General features: G+C 44.4%; 1 protein-coding gene across 1 annotated transcript in view; it reads right to left on the reverse strand.

Annotated features, from left to right (window-relative positions):
• Positions 1-19538, reverse strand: part of LOC307112730 (protein FRA10AC1) — a 509765-nt gene that overhangs the window by 173776 nt on the left and 316451 nt on the right. The gene's annotated exons all lie outside the window — the stretch shown is intronic.

Below are 19538 nucleotides of genomic sequence, written 5' to 3' on the forward strand. Positions count from 1 at the left end.
GAGCTAGAAACATCGATGAGAGAGAAACATCGACCAGCTGCCTCCTGCACACCCCCCACCGGGGATATGCCCGCAACCAATGTACATGCCCTTGACCGGAATCGAACCTGGGACCTTTCAGTCTGCAGGCCGACGCTCTATCCACTGAGCCAAACCGGCTTCGGCTGGGCTCCAGCTCTTTGTCAGATGTAGCATCTATTATTTTAAGCCTGCAGATTTGAAAGATTACAGGTTCTTTCCCATCCTTTGGTCACAGTTCTTCCAAAGTAAGAAGGAACTTGGCTTCTGAGGTTTATGCCTTAGTAAGAACGGATCTTCTCCAATAGTTCCAAGAGGGAATATTTTGGTTTACTGATCGTTTGAAATGCTCCGCACCTGACAAACCCTAAATGAAGTCTATTTAGGGGAGTCACACTATCATAACTTTATCCTAATTAACAATATAGGAGTTTAGACTTGCAAAAGCATCATTTTGCAAGTATCCCATCTAATAATAGACAAATATGCAAATTGACCATACCTCCAACACACCCACAAGCCACACCCACCATCCAATCAGAGCGAGTATGCAAATTAACCCAAACCAAGATGGCTACAGCCACAGAGAGCAAGGTTTCCTAGGTAACAGAGGAAGCCAAGCTTTCTGCCAACCGTTGCAGGCCTAAGCCTCCACTCAAGGTACAAAGTTTCAATTATAGAAGGTAAACAAATTCAAACAAATGGCGGCAGAATGGAGCTTGAGAGAGCGGGCCAGGGTTGCCGCCGGCAACAGGGGAAGCAAAGCTTTCTGCACACCCTGGCTGGGCCCACCCGCTTAAGGCAACAAAGTTTCAGTTATAACCCCAACACAAATGGCTGCGGGCCTCGGAGGGAGCCCCAGGCTTGGCTCTGCTCCAGGCTACAAAGTTTCAATTGTAGAAGGAAAATAAATTCCAGATACCAGGGCCTCTGCTTGCGTTGCCAGGGGGCGTGGCCCGCCTGCAAACCACCACAGGCCCCTCACTCAGGCCGCCCCACGCCCCAAGGGAACCCCACCCTGATCAGGGACACCCTTCAGGGCAAACCAGCTGGCCCCCACCCCTGTACCAGGCCTTTATCCTATCTAATAAAAGAGTAATATGCAGATTGATCATCACTGCAACACACAATATAGCTGCCCCCATGTGGGCAAAGATCCTGCCCCCATGTGGACACAAGATGGCCACTACAAGATGGCCAGCAGGAGAGGGCAGTTGGGAGGCAACCGGCCTGCAAGGGAGGGCAGTTGGAGGTGATCAACCCTGCAGAAGAGGGCAGTTAGGGGTAAGCAGGCCGGCAGAGGAGGGAAGTTGGGGGCAAACAGGCTGGCAGCAGAGTGGTTAGGGGGTGATCAGGCTGGCAGGCAGAAGCAGTTAGGGGCAATCAGGAAGTCAGGCAGGCAAGCAGTTGGGAGCCAGCAGTCCTGGATTGTGAGAGGGGTCCCAGATTCGAGAGGGTACAGGCTGGGCTGAGGGACAACCACCCTCCGTGCACGAATTTCGTGCACCGGGCCTCTAGTCCTACCTAATAATAGAGTAACATGTAAATTACCATCACTCCGTTATGACCACGATTGGGCGACAGGAGGTTGGGGGGCGGGACTCGGGGTGGCCTATCCGGCCATTGAGAGGCATGGATCCGCTGCCACTGAGAGGGGGCTACCCTGCTGTTGATAGGCACAGGGGGCGGGACTCAACAGCTGCTGAGGGGGCCTGCCGCGGACACCCAGCTGTGCCTCTCAATGGCAGGGTAGCCAGGTGTCCGCAGCAGCCCCCCTCAGCGGCCGTTGAGAGGCGCAGGGGGCGGGAGTCCCGCTCCCTGTGCCTCTCAACAGCAGGGTAGCCCCTCTCAGCGGCGCGGACCATCAAAAGCGTGGGAGCTGGGTGCCTGTCTGCTCCGGAACCGGGGCTTTCAGAAGCCCCCGCCGAGCCGGAGGCTTCTGAAAGGCCTGGTGCACCAGCGGACAGGCACCCAGCTCCACTGTGAAAAGCGAATGCGTGTAGGGGACCCTACACGTGCATGATTCAATCATGCACTGGGCCTCTAGTCTTAGATAATACAGAATCAGCATTTTAGAGCTCAATGGTTAAAAATCCTCTTGTAGAAGCCACACTACATAGATAGGAATGCTAGGAAGGGGACCTGCCTGAGATGGGTTTCCATGGCCTTATTCCCCCGACCCCCTTAGTTCCATGATAAAGCATGGAAAGTAAACCACTGCTTGACCTACCTAAGGTAAATTAACGCTCAGGGAACCCTCTCCTGGTTCTTGACTTTGCACAAATAAAAGAACCTATGGGGCCTGGAAAGTTACATCCCTTTGATCCTGGAAACTAGAGGCATTTTATTTCAACAATGTAGTTTTAAGTACTTGAATGTCACATATATGACCAAGGTTGGGGAAACCGTTTCTTCTCCCAACTTTTATAGGGTGTGATTCTTAAATACTTTTCTAATGTCCAAGGTGTATACAAGGATATGTATTGTAACAATTATGGGTGTGTATATTTTGCAAAGATTGTAGTTTCTCTATCTTGAATAGGGAAATATTTTCACAAATTGTTTTTATTTTATAAGTACTAATAAAGTGAAAAAAAGCCATATTTTGGTTTTTATGATTATAGCAAATGTGCTAGCTAATATAACTTCCTTTTTCATCCATGTGCCTCAGAAATCATTTCATAAAGGAGATTGACCTCTGGCCACTCAGCTGTGATGTACTCTTCAAGTTACAAACTGTCCCTCTGAGACTGTCACATCAAATCCAATATCTCTAAAGGCTTCTGTTCCAGTGAGGACTTCATTGTTCTAGACCCTCCAGAGCTTGGAACAGCTTTGAATTCTGTACTTTTGTTTCCATAGCTAATTTGTTACTAAATTGTGGAATGTCTGTCTTAAAGTGGTATGGATTCATTCTTGGCCATTTCCACTGCTACCACCTTTGTCCAAGATTTATCACTTCACAACTGAATTACCACAACCAGAATACCTAATTGGGTTACCCATGTCTAGACTCTCTCTTCCAGTCACATCCTTGTCACACTGCCATACTAATCTCACGAAAGCCCTGCTTTCATTGTTACTCTGGTTACTGTGGTAAAACCACAATGATGCCTTATTACACACCACACAGGATCACATCCTAATTATTCATCTATTCACACTTTTAGAACTTAATTTCCCATGCACCAACAAAAATTTGATACTTGGATGAATCTTCCCACCAATTCCCACATTTGCCAAGAGCTTCCTTCCTGTGTTTCTCCTATGTTCTTTGCCTCGTCTCTGCCTTCTAAAGCCTCTTAGCTTCCAGTAGCTCAACTTGAGCTTTGGTTTCTTCCACTATCTGCGGCTCCTTCCTCGCACACTAGTCCACCTGGGAAGAGTGGCTAAAGCCCTGGATTAGGAGTCTGATGATCTGAGTGTGGTTTTATCACTGTCCAGCTGGGCAAGTCACTTAGTATCCTTGAGCCCATTTTCCTTGTTTGCTTCATTTGTTAGAGTAATGTTACCTGCCCAACCCGTGTTACAGAGGAGTGCCATAGAAAAGGTGTAGACCATAAAGGAGGACAGAAATGCTAAGTATGGAACTGTGGCTAATACTTTAGAGTTGAGCATTCACTCTCCTTCTCTTCAACATGATGCCTGTGCCAGGGTGCTTATTCCTGAGTATTCTCACCAGGAACTGTAATAACAGTCTTCCGGATTATAAACCTCATCTGGCTCTCTCCTACTAGCATAGAATTTTACTGCTGGGCAGCTCTCATTTCCTGGCTGATCTGTAGGGCTGCCAAGGGTCATCAGCCTTTTTATGCATAGGGGTTGCCACCTTTCCAATTCTGGCTCTAGCTCCAGCCCTCTGTATTACACTTGCCTCTGGCTAGGGACATGAGCCTGATTCTCTGTGTGTTTCCCATGCACTATTCTCTGTACTCAGCATAGCTTTTCTACCCTTTTGTTTGTTCACTCAATAAACCTAATTGGTCTCTTGAAGGTAATCTAGTGGGAAGAGTCAGATGTTCTGGATAACATGCTGACCGCTGTCTAGATATATGGTGTCATGTGAGTATTGGGCATTAGAATTTAGATATTATAACCTGGGCACCTGAAACCTGGGCACAACCCCAAGCACACTGTGATAAGGCCCCTTTTGTCACTACATCAAAGCTTATACAGCTACAATAACTATTCTCGTCCACAAAGAAAGACCCATTCAAGGTTTAGCCTCACTGAACACAAGGTTTGGAGCTGCACTTTGAAAACCAATTCACAAAAAACTTTGAGCCTTGGCACTTCCCATCATTTCCTGGAAGTTGGGGATGGGACTTTACAACAGGAGGGTAAGGAGCATCCATAAGTGTTGTCAAGACAGGCAGAAAGTGTTGTAGCACAGAAGTCCAGTCCATAGGAAAATGTTCCACTGGGTTTCCCAAGGTTCCCTGCCAGCTATCATCTGTTAAGCCAGATTTGCAATAGTATAAACAATATTCTTCTCACTCATTTTTAAATAGTTTTTTTTCCACAACAATGTTATTTATGTTAACATAAAATGGAAACATTTTTAATAAGTATTTTAATTTTTTAGTTTGCTTACAAATATGGTAGATCCTTTTATATAAAACCCACATAAACAGAAACCTTGAAGTCCTCTGTGATGGTTAGGAGAATAAAAGAGTACAATATCAAAAAGTTTTAGGACTATAGATTTAATAGAGAGTTATAAAATTCAAAAGTTTAAAAAACAAAGATTAAACCCATCATCCAATCTACTAACTTGTTTTTTTAGTTTAAATTCTTTATTGTTTAAGTTATTACATATGTCTCCTTTTTCCCCTTGACCTCTCTCTGGCCACTCCCACCCCCCAGCACATGCTCTCATCCTACTGTCTGTGTCCATTGGTTTTGCTTATATACATGCATACAAGTCCTTTGGTTGATCTCTTACTTTCTCCCCAACCCTAACTTCTCCTAACTTCATGAGGTTCTGACAGCCTGAAATGCAGCTAAACAACGGAATTGGAAACACATTTAATATGACATTCCATTTTAGAATTATGATATTTAAACACCTTTAATATCAGATATCCAAATTGTCTACTGAGGGATAGAGGAGTAACAAGTAAATCCGTTGGCTCATGGTCACAGGGTCAGGTCAAATTGTCTCTGTTACTTCCTTGATTAGTGTTTTGGTTCCTTTTTATGTGATTTTAGAAAAGTCAGAAGATTGATGATCTGTAGGTGAGTATGTGCTTTGGTACAACCTCCTTGAAGGCCAATTTGGAAGCATCTATCAATTTACAAATGCACATCCCTTTTCCCCCAGAAATTCCATTTCAGGAATTTATCTTATACTTGCCTATTGCAAAATGACATGTGCAAGATTACAGCATCCTAAAAAACCAAGATGGCAGCATAAGGTATACATCTGTACGTGCTGCCTCTCACAACCACACCAAACTACAACTAAAACACAAAACGACTATCACCCAGAACCACGGGAAAGCTGGCTGAGCAGAAGTTCCACAACTAGAAGGAAAGAAAAAAGCGCATTGAGACGGGGTAGGACGTGCAGAGGCGCGGAAAAGGAGAGATACAGAGGTGCCCAAATCGGTCTGGTGACTGGGAGCGCTGTTTTTTTCAATTGGGAAGGAGATACAAGCTCCATACTGCTCTGAACTCCAGTTTCCAGCGATACTCTGGGGACCCATATGGGAGAAGCTGGACTGTCTGCCATTGGGTTGGAAAGTGAGGGTGGCTTTCTTGCAGAGGTGCTTGCAGGAATTGTTTATTGCGCTGGGGCATGGACGTGGAGATGCAGAGACACAGAGACGGCTGACTGGCAGCCATCGCTGTTTGCTACACCCTGGTGATTCCCTGAGACCCCGCCCCACCCAATTTATGAACCCACCCAATATGTACGCAGTGGCTTTTGCATATGAATGGCATGCCCTTTCGCAGCTTAATCTAACAAACTACAGCTGGGTCAGACAGCTCCAAAACTTCCAAACCCCAAACAAAGAGGAGAAATCTGCAGATCTCGCTGTAGCTCCTGCTGGGTGGCCTTAGGCAGTAGCTGACCTGCACCTCCTTGGAGATCCAGGAGCCAGTGTACCTAGTGGTCAGTGTGAGACAATACCAGATTTCAACTCCTCACATCCATAAGTAACACACTCAAGAGGCAGACTCAGTGAGCACCAAAGCCCCACTGAAACAAGTTCTGCCCCATAAGGGTGTCTCCAGCACAGCAGTTCTTCCATTATAGACACAGCAGGTCCTCACATCCAATTGGCCTGGAGGTCAATTCCTCCCTGTGTACCAACAGCAATCAAGGCTTAACTACAACAAAACTGTGCACCCAGCCCACAAAGGGGTGCACCAAGAGTGTCCACCTCAGGTGATTGGGGAGGCTGAGCCACTGGGCCCTATAGGTTACCTACCACACAAAGCCACTCCATCAACACAGGGAAGCAGCCAAAATGCGGAGACAAAGATACATGTCACGAATGAAAGAAATGGAGGAAAGCAAACTACCGTATTTTCTGGTGTATAAGATGACTGGGCGTATAAGACGACCCCCAACTTTTACAGTTAAAATATAGAGTTTGGGATACACCCGCCCTCTAAGATGACACCCGGCGTATAAGACGAACCCCGACTTTTGAGAAGATTTTCCTGGGTTAAAAAGTCATCTTATAGGCAGGAAAATACGGTATTGGATATAGAGTTCAAAATTACAGTTATAAGGTTACTCAAGAATCTTCTAGAAACCTCCAAGGAACTTAATGAGACCTTTAAGGATCTTAATGAGAATGCCAAAAAAATGGAAAAGACCAGTCAGAAATTAAGCATACACTGTCTGAAATAAAAAATAATATACAGAAATTCAACAGTAGACTAAAGGACCCCAAGAATCAAACCAAAGATTTGAAATATGAGGAAGCAAAAGACACCCAACTGGAAAAACAAAAAGAAAAAGGAATCCAAACATATGAAGATAGTGTAAGGAGCCTCTGGGACAATTTTAAGCGTACCCACATCCGAATTATGGGGGTTCCAGAAGAAGAGAGAGAGCAAAATATTGAAAACCTATTAGGAGAAATGATGACAGAAAACTTTCCCTACCTGGTGAAAGAAATAGACTTACGAGTCCAGGAAGTGCACAGAACCCCAAACAAGAGGAACCCAAAGAGGACCACACCAAGAAACATCGTAATTAAAATGCCAAGGGCAAAAGACAAAGAGTGAATCTTGAAAGCAGCAAGAGAAAAACAGTTACCTACAAGGGAGTACCCATACGACTGTCAGCTGATTTCTCAACAGAAACTATGCAGGCCAGACAGGAGTAGTAAAAAATATTCAAAGTGATGAATAGCAAGAACCTACAAACCAAGATTACTCTACCCAGCAAAGCTATCATTTAGAATTGAAGGTCAGATAAAGAGCTTCATAGACAAGAAAAGCTAAAGGAGTTCATCACCACCAAACCAGGATTACATGAAATGCTGAAGGGTATTCTTTAAGAAGAGGAAGAAGAAGAAAAAGGGAAAGATAAAAATTATGAACAACAAAGTGACAACAAATACATATCTATCAACAAGTGAATCTAAAAATCAAGTGAATAAAAAATCTGATGAACAGAATAAACTGGTGAATATAATAGAATCAGAGGCATAGAAAGGGAGTGGACTGACAATTCTCGGGGGGAAGGGGGTGTGAGGGGTGCGGGAAGAGATTGGACAAAAATCTTACACCTATGGATGAGGACAGTGGGAAGGGGGTTAAGGGCATGAGGTGGGGGGGGGAGTCGGGTGGAGGGGAGCTATGGGAGGAAAAAAGAGGAACATCTGTAGTAATCTGAACAATAAAGATCTATAAAAAAAAACGATTACAGCATCCTATATAATAAAGAGGTAATATGCAAATTGACCCTCATGCCCTTGCAAAAGGTGGCCGCCCCCATGTGGTCAAATATGGCCACCCCCAAGTAGTCAAAGATGGCCACCACAAGATAGCCGGAAGGAGAGGGTAGTTGTGGGCAATCAGGCCTGCAGGGGAGGGCAGTTGGGGGCGAGCAGGCCTGCAGGGGAGGGCAGTTGTGGGGGACCAGGCCTGCAGGGGAGTGCAGTTGGGGGGGACCAGGCCTGCAGGGAAGGGCAGTTGGGGGGGACCAGGTCGGCAGGGGAGGGCGGTTAGGGGCAACCAAACTGGCAGCAGAGGGCAGTTTGGGGCGACTGGGCCTGCACGGGAGGGCAGTTATGCGTCGATCAGGCTGGCATGGGAGTGGATAGGGGGTGATCAGGCTGGCAGGCAGGCGAGTGGTTGGGAGCCTGCAGACCCGGATTGTGAGATCAGGGCCTAAACTGGCAGTTGGACATCCCCCGAGGAGTCCCAGATTGGAGAGGATGCAGGCCTGAGGGACATCCCCTTCCCCACCCCCACCCCCCGCCAGTGCACGAATTTCATGCACCTGGCCTCTAGTTACTTATAATAGGAAAAAAAACCTAACCTGAATGTTCCTTAATAGGGTATTGGTTAAATAAGTAATGGTACATACATATAACAAAATGTAATGCAATTAAAAATAAATTAAGGAAGAGCAAGGGAGCTTTCCATGTATGAGCAAGGGAGCTTTCCATGTATGGAAAAATCTGTAAGACTGTTCAGTGATAAATATATGGTTCAGATAGTAGTATAGAACAAGTAGTAAGTGATCATTTGTATAAAAATGAGGTAAACAGAATATTCCAGGAGGATACACAAGAAACTGTTAGCATTGGTTGCCTTTAGGGAGAAGGATTTGGTAGCTGAAGGACAGGGTGGGAAGGAGACTTCACTTAATCCTCTTTTATACCTTTTTAATTTGAACCATGTGGATATATAACTTAGTCAAAAAGGAAAATAAAAATACTGGTGGGACAAAAACAAAGAGATGACTTGAAAGGAAAGGAGAAAAGAAAGAAGAGATAAAAGACAGAGATATACATACATAGAGAAATGTCCACTGCTTTAACCTGGGCTATCACCCTGGCTCCCCGTTACCAACTTCCTTTTGCTTCCTTTTCTTTTCCACATCCAGTCTACAGAAAGACTTAAATTGCCACATGCTCCAGGACTGAAAAAATACAGGATGGAAAGTTGAATTTCAGCTTTTAAATAGAAATACACGGACACATAAAAAACCACAATTTTTAAATCCACTCATTTGCTGATGGGCACTTAGGCTGTTTCCAAATCTTAGCTATTGTAAATTGTGCTGCTATGAACATAGGGGTGCATATATTCTTTCTGATTGGTGTTTCTGATTTCTTGGGATATATTCCTAGAAGTGAGATTACTCGGTCAAATGGGAGTTCCATTTTCAATTTTTTGAGGAAACTCCATACTGTTTTCCACAGTGGCTGCACCAGTCTGCATTCCCACCAGCAGTATATTAAGGTTCCTTTTTCTCCACATCCTTGCCAGCACTTATCATTTGTTGATTTGTTGATGATAGCCATTCTGACAGGTGTGAGATGTTACCTTATTGTCCTTTTCATTTGTATCTCTCTGATGAGTAGTGACTCTCAGCATGTTTTCATATGTCTCCTGGCCTTCTGTCTGAACTCTTTTGAAAAGTGTCTATTTAGGTGCTTTGCCCATTTTTTTGATTGGTAGGAGGTAATTACTTTAGATGAAGTCATTAAGATGCACTATAGAATTAGTGTCCTTATAAGAAAAGAAAGAAACCAGAGCCCTCTCTCTCTCCATGTAAAGATACAGCAAGAAGGTGGCTATCTGCAAGCTAGCAAGAGGACCCTCACCAGGAACCAATTCTGCCAGCATCTTGATATTGGACTTCCTAGCCTCCCGACCTAAAAAAATTAGATATCTGTTGTATAAGCCACCCAGTCCATGGTATTTTGTAATAGTAGCCTAAGCTGACAAAGACAAGTTATAATTTTGAATTTCCTGGTCACCGTATTAAATTATGTAAAAGGAAATGTGTGAAATTAATTTTAATAACATATTTTATTTAGATTAATATATCCAAAATATTATCATTGCAAAATATAATCAATATGAAAATTATTAGTAAGATACTGTACATTCTTTTTGTCAAAGTAAGCCTTCAAAGTCTGGTGGGCATTTTACAGTCATAGCACATCTCATCTAAGACCAGCCATGTTTCAGGTGCTCAATGGCCACATGCAGCTAGTGGCTACCATGTTTGACAGCCAAATTCTACAAAGTGCTGGGAGGAAAAGAGGGGTTATAATAATAACCACCATTTCTTGAGCCCTGCTATTTTCCAGATGCAGAATTACTGGATCACAGGATATTTTCTTGAATTCATACACATATTGCCATTCTCACTTTTTAAAAGCCATGAAAGCTCTGGATAAAGGTCTCAAAGGAAATACACTCAAAATCTTCTTTCCTGTACTCCAAATCCATAACAATGAGACATGATATAAAAATACATGTTTACCCCTAGCTGGTTTGGCTCACTGGATAAAGTGTTGGCCTGTGCACTGAAAGGTCCCTGGTTTGATTCCAGTCAAGGGCACATGCCCGGGCTGTATATCCACAGTGCTGGAGGCAACCGATTGATGATTTTCTCTCATCATTGATGTTTCTCTCTCTCCCTCTCCCTTCTTCTCTGAAATCAATAAAAATGTATTAAAAATACATGTTTATATGCTGCTTTCAAAATATAAGAAGAAAATCTCAGCAGCTCAAACTGAGAGTAAACAAAGTATAAAGCCACAGGGACAAAAGGTAGGACTGGAGCCAGGCAAGCAGGGCTGGAGTTAAACACCTTCTGTGACAGGAACCTGAGCTGGGCTTCCTACCCAAAAACAGTGGGTGGTGTAACTTCATCCATGCATCCAGAATTGTGGCAGAAATACACTACTTGCTCAGGGCCAACGTCCACAGCAGAGTCCCCTTCTGGTCTGTACCAGGTGAAGTGTCATCCCAGAATGGAGAGCTCTGAGGTGAGCTGCAAACATATGGCCTGGGTTGAGTCTGGTCAACCCATGAGACCAAGGCTAAGGCAGCTAAGAAACTGCTTCACAGATAAGAGAAGTACGCAAGAAAATCCCCACACAATATGAGCTTTCCAGGAAAAGTTAGAAACCACACTTAATACAATAAAAATAGTCACAAAGGAGAGGTTTTTATCCTGAGGTGACAGAAATACAAGAAGATAAAACCAACTTAAAATAAAGTTCCGTCTAAAATCTTCAAGGAAATAAAAGAAGATAACATCATTAAATCAGAAAAGATATCATGAAACTAAAATACATAAATAATAAAAAGAACATTAGAAAATTATCACCTCCCAATGTAAAAATGAAACCATCCTTTAAAGGAACTGTACTTCACTACACTGACAGAAGAGGGTGATCTTGAACTAGGAATGTAAATTGCTCTAACTGAAATAAACGGAACCATCACAAACCACAGGAAGCTACACTAAGAGAGGGAAAAAATGAGAATCAAAGCATCTTAGCTGTAGAAAGTTCTTACCACAAAACAACCATAAAACACAAAATTCCAAATGGGATTAATATCTTAAAACAAGCATTTGGAATATGAAAAAACACCTGAAGTTGGAAATTAAAAATTTAAGAACAGAAATGAACAAAGCAAGAAAGAGAGAGAGAGAGAGAGAGAGAGAGAGAGAGAGAGAGAGAGAGGGAATAGATAAATTTCTCAACCAATGATAGAACTCAGGAAAGAAACAGCCAAATAATCTTAGGAATTAAGGCTAAATTATAAGTACCCAATGGAGATTAGACTTCAATGAAATTTAAACAACAACAAAATCCCACCAAACTCATAGAAAAAGAGGTCAAATTTGTGGTTAGGTGAGGGTGGGGGAGTGGTAATTGGAGGAAGGTGGTCAAAAGGTACAAACTTCACCCAAACCGGTTTGGCTCAGTGGATAGAGGGGTGGCCTGTGGACTGAAAGGTCCCAGGTTCGATTCTGGTCTAGGGCACGTACCTTGGTTGCGGGCATATCCCCTGTGAGGGGTGTGCAGGAGGCAGCTGATCGATGTTTCTCTCTCATCGATGTTTCTAGCTCTCTATCCCTCTCCCTTCCTCTCTGTAAAAAATCAATAAAATATATTTAAAAATAAAAATGTACAAACTTCCAGTTATAAATAAGTACTAGGGATGTAATGTACAACATGATGACTATAGCTAAACTGCTGTGTAATACATAAGGAAGTTAATAGAGTAGATCCTAATAGTTCTCATCATAAGAAAATTTTTTTCTTTTTATTGTATCTATATGAGATGATTGATGTTCAGTAAATATATTGCGGTAATCATTTCACAATATATGCAAATCAAACCATCTCATGCTATATACCTTAAACTTATACATGTCCATTATCCTACCTAATAATAGACAACTATGCAAATTGACCGTACCTTCGCTATGCCCGCGATTGGCCAGGAGGCGCGGGGGGGCGGGACTCAGGGTGGTCAGGGTAGCTGATTGGGCCAGTGGGACACTGAGCTCGCGTCGCCAGCGGCGGCGCGAGCTCAGCGTCTGCGCCATGGCTGTGCTGCGGCACAGAAGGGGCTTCTGGGGCAGCGAGCTCATGTCCCACCGCGGACCATCAAAAGCGGGGGGGCTGGGTGTCTGTCCACTCAGGCACCAGGCCTTTCAGAAGCCTTCGCCGCGCTGAAGGCTTCTGAAAGGCCTGGTGCACCAGCGATCAATAGCAAAAGCGTGGGAGCTGGGCGCCTGTCTGCTCAGGCACCAGGCCTTTCAGAAGCCTCCGCCGCGCTGAAGGCTTCTGAAAGGCCTGGTGCACCAGTGGACAGGCACCCAGCTCCCCCATGATCGAAAGCGAAAGCGTATAGGGGACCCTACACGTGCATGATTCAATCATGCACTGGGCCTCTAGTTTCTCAATAAAACTGAAACGGAAACTTAAAAAATAGAAAGGAAGACTGGTGTCAGCATAATGATTGACATATAGAATTCATGGAAAGCTCTCAACTAGAAAGACCACTTTCATCCAAATACAGAAGGCCTCCCTGTAGTCACCAAAGAACTGTAGCAAGCAGGGAACCAACTCAGTCTGTTTCCTGCTTATTCACTCTCTTCCTTTCCTCTTGAGTCTCCTTTGGATGGAAAGTAGCGTGTTTTTGGACCAGGCTAATCGTCATAATCTCTGGGAAAGAGTGCTACAACAATACAGATCTAGTAAACCAAAGACTCTGGGATAATATGCTGAGCATGGCAAGGCCTCAGAGAAGCCAGAGTCATGGGAAAGGCATTAGGGAAGAGATGGCTTTGAATGATGGCCAATGTTTGCTTGAGCAGATTGGGAAAGGTTTGAGCACTTTAGAATAATAAGACTCTACAGGCTTAGAAGCAAGAGAAGCATGGCATGGGAGGACACTTACTGTTAGAAGGCTCCTGAAACTCAGAGACAGTGTTGTTTCTGGATCTGGTGGCAAACTCAGGAACATTCCTCCCCAGCTCTAACACATAGTTTCAAGTTTCTGCTGCCAGATGCCCCTCTGGAAATAAGCATAGGAATCATCTTATCGGGTTTACTCATATCTCAAATGTATCAACTCAATGTACTAAATAATCATGTGTCAGAAGTTCACAGATTGGTGCTCCAGTTGGCAGGACACTGAAGTCCAAAGGCTCACATTCATGGTTTCCACCATTGGCGAAGTCCTCCTCTACAAACCTCTACTCTCTTCCCTGCAGGTGCATGGAACAGGTGAGTGTTCTCCTAGATGCCAGACAATACCATGACATTTTCCTTTCCCTCTTTACCTTTAATTTTTTTCACTTTTCCAACAAGTATTTATTAAGCCATGATTCAGGACCCCAGGGTGGGATGTACTCAGGCCCCCTTTCGCCTCCCAGGAAGAAGGTTGGAGGACAGAGGACAGGTGAGGTGCAGCCAGCTCAGACCTTCCCAGGAAACGTGCTCTCTGTCTGGTGGTTGTCTCAGGCTGACACCCAGGATATGGCACAGAGGAACTTGCACAAGAGGTGTGGGTTTGTCTAGCACTTCCACGCCCCTTTACCTTGCTCTACTTTTCCCTAAATCACATATCATGTTCTATCATTCTCAATAATTTACTTCTTTATTGTGTTCATTACCTCTTTACTAGATTGTAAGCTTAAGAAAAAAGAAGGTTATTTATCTGTTTTATTCACTGAACAGCCTTTATCAGTAGCTATCACATGTAGGAGTCCAATAAATATTTATTACTGAGAGAATATTGGCATTAGCAGCCTAAGAAAAGTATACCCGAGCCCCACAAGTTAGAAAGCACAGAACTACCTCTCTGCCTTTTAATTATTAAGCTGCACGAGTGTAAAAATCTCATTTTCATTTTAACATTCCGTCAACAAAGCAATAAAAGCCCTTGAGCTTGCTTAATGAGTCCATGAGAATGATGGCTAATTGATGTGAAGCAGCCTAGCTGCCTGCCAGTTAGCTGCTAGGATCCCGTGATGAGGTCCTCAGAAGCGGAGCAGACCTCTCTCTCTCTTTCTCCTTCTCCTTCTCCTTCTCCTTCTCCTTCCCCTTCTCTCTCTCTCTCTCTCTCTCTCTCTCTCTCTCTCTCTCTCTCTCTCCCTCTCACTCTCTCTCATGCTCACTGTACATCTGTCTGAACAAGCCTGGAGGGCGGGGGCTTAGAAACGCTCTCAACAATGTCGCAGGAATGAGACAAACACTGGACTTCTGCGCAGAGGGGTGCTCCTGACTGCTGAAAATCATGGGCAAAAGCACACCCAACGGGAAGTCCGTTCAGGTTTTATTTCCTGAGGCGGGGTCTGCCCTGCCCCTCACTCTGAACTCTGACCCGATTGGCCAGGGTCCAGAGCCCGGATTCCCATTATTGGGCGATTGGCTAATTCAGAGGAAGGGGAAGGTAAGGCAGAACCTAAGATGGCAGCCCCCCTGAGAGCCTGAAGGTCCTACCAAGATCGCAGAACCTAAGAGGTGCCCCCTGAAAGAATCTGAAGGTCATACCCAAATGGCGGGACCCAAGATGGCAGCGAGCTCCTTTCTTTGACAGAAGAGATCGCTGACTCACTCTCACAGGGGGTAGGTGAAGAAGAGCTGAGACAGCTTCTACTCCAAGGCCTTTGTTCTCATTGCCTATAGGGGGTCTGGGGCTTTGTTCCCATTCTCTCAGCCTGGGACCCTCATCCTGGACCCTGGTTTATTAGATTCCTCAAAAGCTGATCCCATAGCTGTTTAATTAGAATCCAACCCTGTGATTCCATCCAGGTTCACAGGATAACCAGGTCTGAACCTTGCTCTCTGGAGTCTCTTCTCTGGCCTGGCATTTCCTGGCTGAATGGCACTCAATGTTTCTTTTTACAGAACAGATTGCACCAGTCAGATTGGGTCTGAATCCAGCTGGGTCATTTCCTGGTTGATTGACTTCGGGTAGTTTCTGAACCTTTTGACAATATTGAATTTTACCTGAGCCCTGAGAAAACAGGGAGGATTAATAATTCCTTCCACCTTTTATTTTCTAGGAAACAGCTAATCTCTCAGGGTTGTTGTCATAATAAACTAGTTAATATTAATAACAGGAAGAAAACAAAAGGAAGGCCAGCCTTTATGAGCTGGTCATCTGGGCAGCTTCACCCGGAAGCTGTAACTTCATGCTCCCCAGGGAACCGCTGGTCTATTCCTTGCACATCACTGGGAGGAAATACCAAACAAAGGGGGAAATAGGCACATATGCAAGGAAGGTGGGGTGACATAGGAAAGATGCTTGCCTGTCAGCCTAAACTGAGAAAAATATAATTGGCTATGGGGGGGGGAGAGACACTGCAAGCATGAGAAACCCTAAAGGGTTAACTGGTTAAGCTCATAGTTATGATCCTCAGACGAAGAGTTCTCTCTCTCTTGTTCTGTTCTTGTGCTCTTCTCGCTCTGTGACCTGTACTCGCCCCATGCACCAGCCTGCCATGTGGCCTTAAGCAACCACATGGCCCATGGCCACGCGTAACCTACACACAATGGACTGCAACTGAGAACACAAGCGAAGCTAGCCAAATGCTGCACTGGTCTGTTCTTTAACATGGAGCAAAGGCTCTGGGTAGTGGCCTTAATTCTAGCCCTGCTGAAGACAAAATGGAACTTTTTCCATGACAGCATGGAGGGAAATGCAACATTGGAAACCCAGGGGTTTTATTCCATGAAAATAAAGATCACTCACCCTCCCATGTGAGTCTCAGGAAATTCCTTTTCTTCAGACATCACGAGAATGCCACTTCCACTGGTAACAGATGGGGACACAGAGGGCACCCCACCAATAACAAAAGGACAATCTTGCCCATGCAGATTCCATGATAAGATCTGTCCACGCTCTCTCCAGGGCTTCCCTGGATTCATTCCCGTGTTAACCTGCTTCTAAAAAAACCCCAGACTTCCTTCCCTTTCTTTGAGGTGGTCCTCACCAATAAACGTCCTTACAGCGATAGCCTAAAGAAAACCAGCTCCTAATTGCCCAATGCATTTTGTCTTTCATACTTTTAAGCCTTAATTTTCCTATTTATAAAAGATCATCATAACTACTTCTTAGGACCGGTTGAGAGGAGTAAATGAGATAATGTGTGCAAAACATAGTAAGCTTTTAATAAATTTTTTAAGATGTATTTTTATTGTTTTCACAGAGAAAGGGAGAGGGAAAGAGAGATAGTAACATCAGTGATGATATTCATTGATTGGCTGTCTCCTCCACACCTCCCCCACACACACACACTGGGGACCAAGCCCACAACCCGGGCATGTGCCCTTGACCGGAATTGAACCTGGGACCCTTCAGTTCGAAGGCTGATGCTCTATCCACTGAGCCAAACCAGCTAGGGCTTAATAAATATTTTGATAAAATTATTATACCTGTTATTAATTCCCTAACAGGCCTTTCTCCTTAGGGTTTCCTGTGCTGATTAATGTCTGATGGGTGTTATCATGAATGTGCAACTTGCTGTCATTACACCTTTCCTGTTCTAGACAGCATTTTCTAGAAGCTTTTGCGGGTTGTTCATATCTAGCCGTACTTAGCCACTATCAACCACTGAACACATCTAGGAGCATATCCCAAATGCTGTCTGAGAACAGTGTATCAACTCTCCCTCCCCATTCAGAAATGGAGTTCTGAACTGCTTCCCCAACCCATCCCCACATTTGTTCTCCACGATCTGGCTTTGCTTTTCCCTTCACATTTGATTCTTGGTAGTTTTTCTTACATTGAGTGTCCCTTCTTGCTTGTTCAGCTACTTGCCTCTAGGTTTTACTGGTGGTAGGTGTGGGTCAACTTCAGCTCAGGAGAGGGCTAGAGCTAATCACTGCCTCACCATGCTTCTGCAGAACCTTTCCAGTGCTGAGAATTGGAATTTCCTGGGACCTTTTTAATATTTCCCATATGCAGGTGGCTCCCCAGACCAATTAAGTCAGGGCATCTTGGTATGGAACCAGGACACTGGTTTGTGTGTGTTTTCCTCCCAATTACATTAACTGAGAAAGTTTCCTTAAAGTTTTCCTTGCCTGACTCATCCTAAATCTGGATGCTTCTAAGGCAGTGGTCGGCAAACTGTGGCTCTGTTGACTAATGTGTTTGCCGACCACTGTTCTAAGGGGAAGTGTGCTAGTAAGGAAAAGTAGAGGAGAAGTAAGTGTCTGTTATAAACAGCTGATTAGGTTGATATTTTACGGATGTATATTTTATATCTATAATTTTATTTTATAAACTACACCTTTAAAAGCAGTTAACATTTTTAAGCAACTGAAATTAATTAAATTTATAATTGCTGTCCCTCTCCCAATAGTTGTAGTGAATTCTAGCAAAGAGCACCAACAGTAACTGCTGATTTTTTACAGGAAATAAAACAAGTCCCCAGCTGCCCCAATCTTCTTTTTTCTCGTCTCCTAGTCCAGTGGTCGGCAAACTCATTAGTCAACAGAGCCGCAGTTTGCCGACCACTGTCCTAGTCAGTGTAAAACCTTCCGCGCGCACCGCCCCCCCGCCCCCCTTTTAGCTGGAAACTATTCGAAAATACTCAAAAGCAATCTTGTTTGTTTTTAGTAAAAAGCCAGAGGTGAAATTATGATCCAGAATTTTTTTAAATCTTTATTGTTGAAAGTATTACATTCTCCCGTTGACCCCCCCATACCCCTCACAACCCGGGCATGTGCCCTTGACCGGAATTGAACCTGGGACCCTTCAGTTCGAAGGCTGATGCTCTATCCACTGAGCCAAACCAGCTAGGGCCACAGGCCACAGGCCTCCACCAACTTACTGTCTGTGTCCCTGGCTTATCCAGGACACTGGTGTTTTGTTTTGTTTTTTTTAAATTTGTATTTATTTATTTATTGACACTGGTATTTTTAAAATGGGTTCTAGATGTTCAGCAAAGGTTATAAACTGTCAATGGCCCTGGCTGGTATGGCTCAGTTGGCTGGGCATCATCCCATGCATCAAAGGGTCATCGGTTCGATTCCAGGTCAGGGCACATACCCAGATTATGGGTTCCAACCCTGGTGACAGGGTGTGTGCAGGAGGCAATCAACAGATATTTCATTCTCTTAAAAAAAAAAAAAAAAAAAAAAGAGCCTGGCTAGTGTGGGTCAGTGGTTGAGCATCGACCTGTGAACCAGAAGTTTAGGGTTCTATTCCCTATCAGGGCACATGCCTGGGTTTCAGGAAAGAAAACAAGGAAAGGCACAGATGTGCTCAAGAGAATGAGCACTGGGTCCTTTGTCTTTTCCTAAAGGTGGAAATTTTAGGGGAGATCTCAGGGCTGAAGTGCTCCTTTCATATGCAAACTAGCCATTCCAGAGCCATACTCTGCCCCCTCCTCTATCAGGCTTTCACACTCAGGGCAGCTATTCCCCTGCACTAATCACCCCAGGCACAGGTACCAGACAACTTGAGATAGCCCTTAGACCCTAGAGCCCACTGAAATTATTCCATCTAGCTAATCCTCAGCCTGCTTACCCTGCCTCCTATATTTCTTCTCACAGAAAGAACAATAAATCCTCTAGAGTAGACAGTCCCTCTTCCCCCAAGTTCCCATTACCTCTGACCAGCTTTGGTACTTCCCCTTGTGCCCCTCCTCCACTGGAGTGTGGCTTGCCCCCTTCTACTGGGAACTGTGAGTAACTATCTTTTCATTGGCAATCATCTCATGATTTGTTGGCTTCACCATTCCTGAACGATAATAAAATTTACTTTTTAAAACCTACCAAAGTCTGATGAATCCAACAGGCTCTAGCTTCCTGCTGCTAAGGAAATCAGTGTTGAAAACAGGTCTTATAAAGTCCTAGAGGCCAATGTTTTCCAGATCTCAACTAAGATTTCAGCAAATGTTGGGGGCAGATCCCAGCTTAGCCCAAGGTGCCACATACCTGGGCTCCCCAGAGGGCAGATGCTCAGCACTTTCAGTTCACATATCACGCACCTCCTGTGGCAAGTACACCTCCTGAGAGAAGGCTGAGGTCTGGCATCACTTTGATAAAACCCAT

The sequence above is a fragment of the Cnephaeus nilssonii genome, assembly GCF_951640355.1.
Source record: "Cnephaeus nilssonii genome assembly, chromosome: 16".
NCBI lineage: Eukaryota > Metazoa > Chordata > Mammalia > Chiroptera > Vespertilionidae > Cnephaeus > Cnephaeus nilssonii.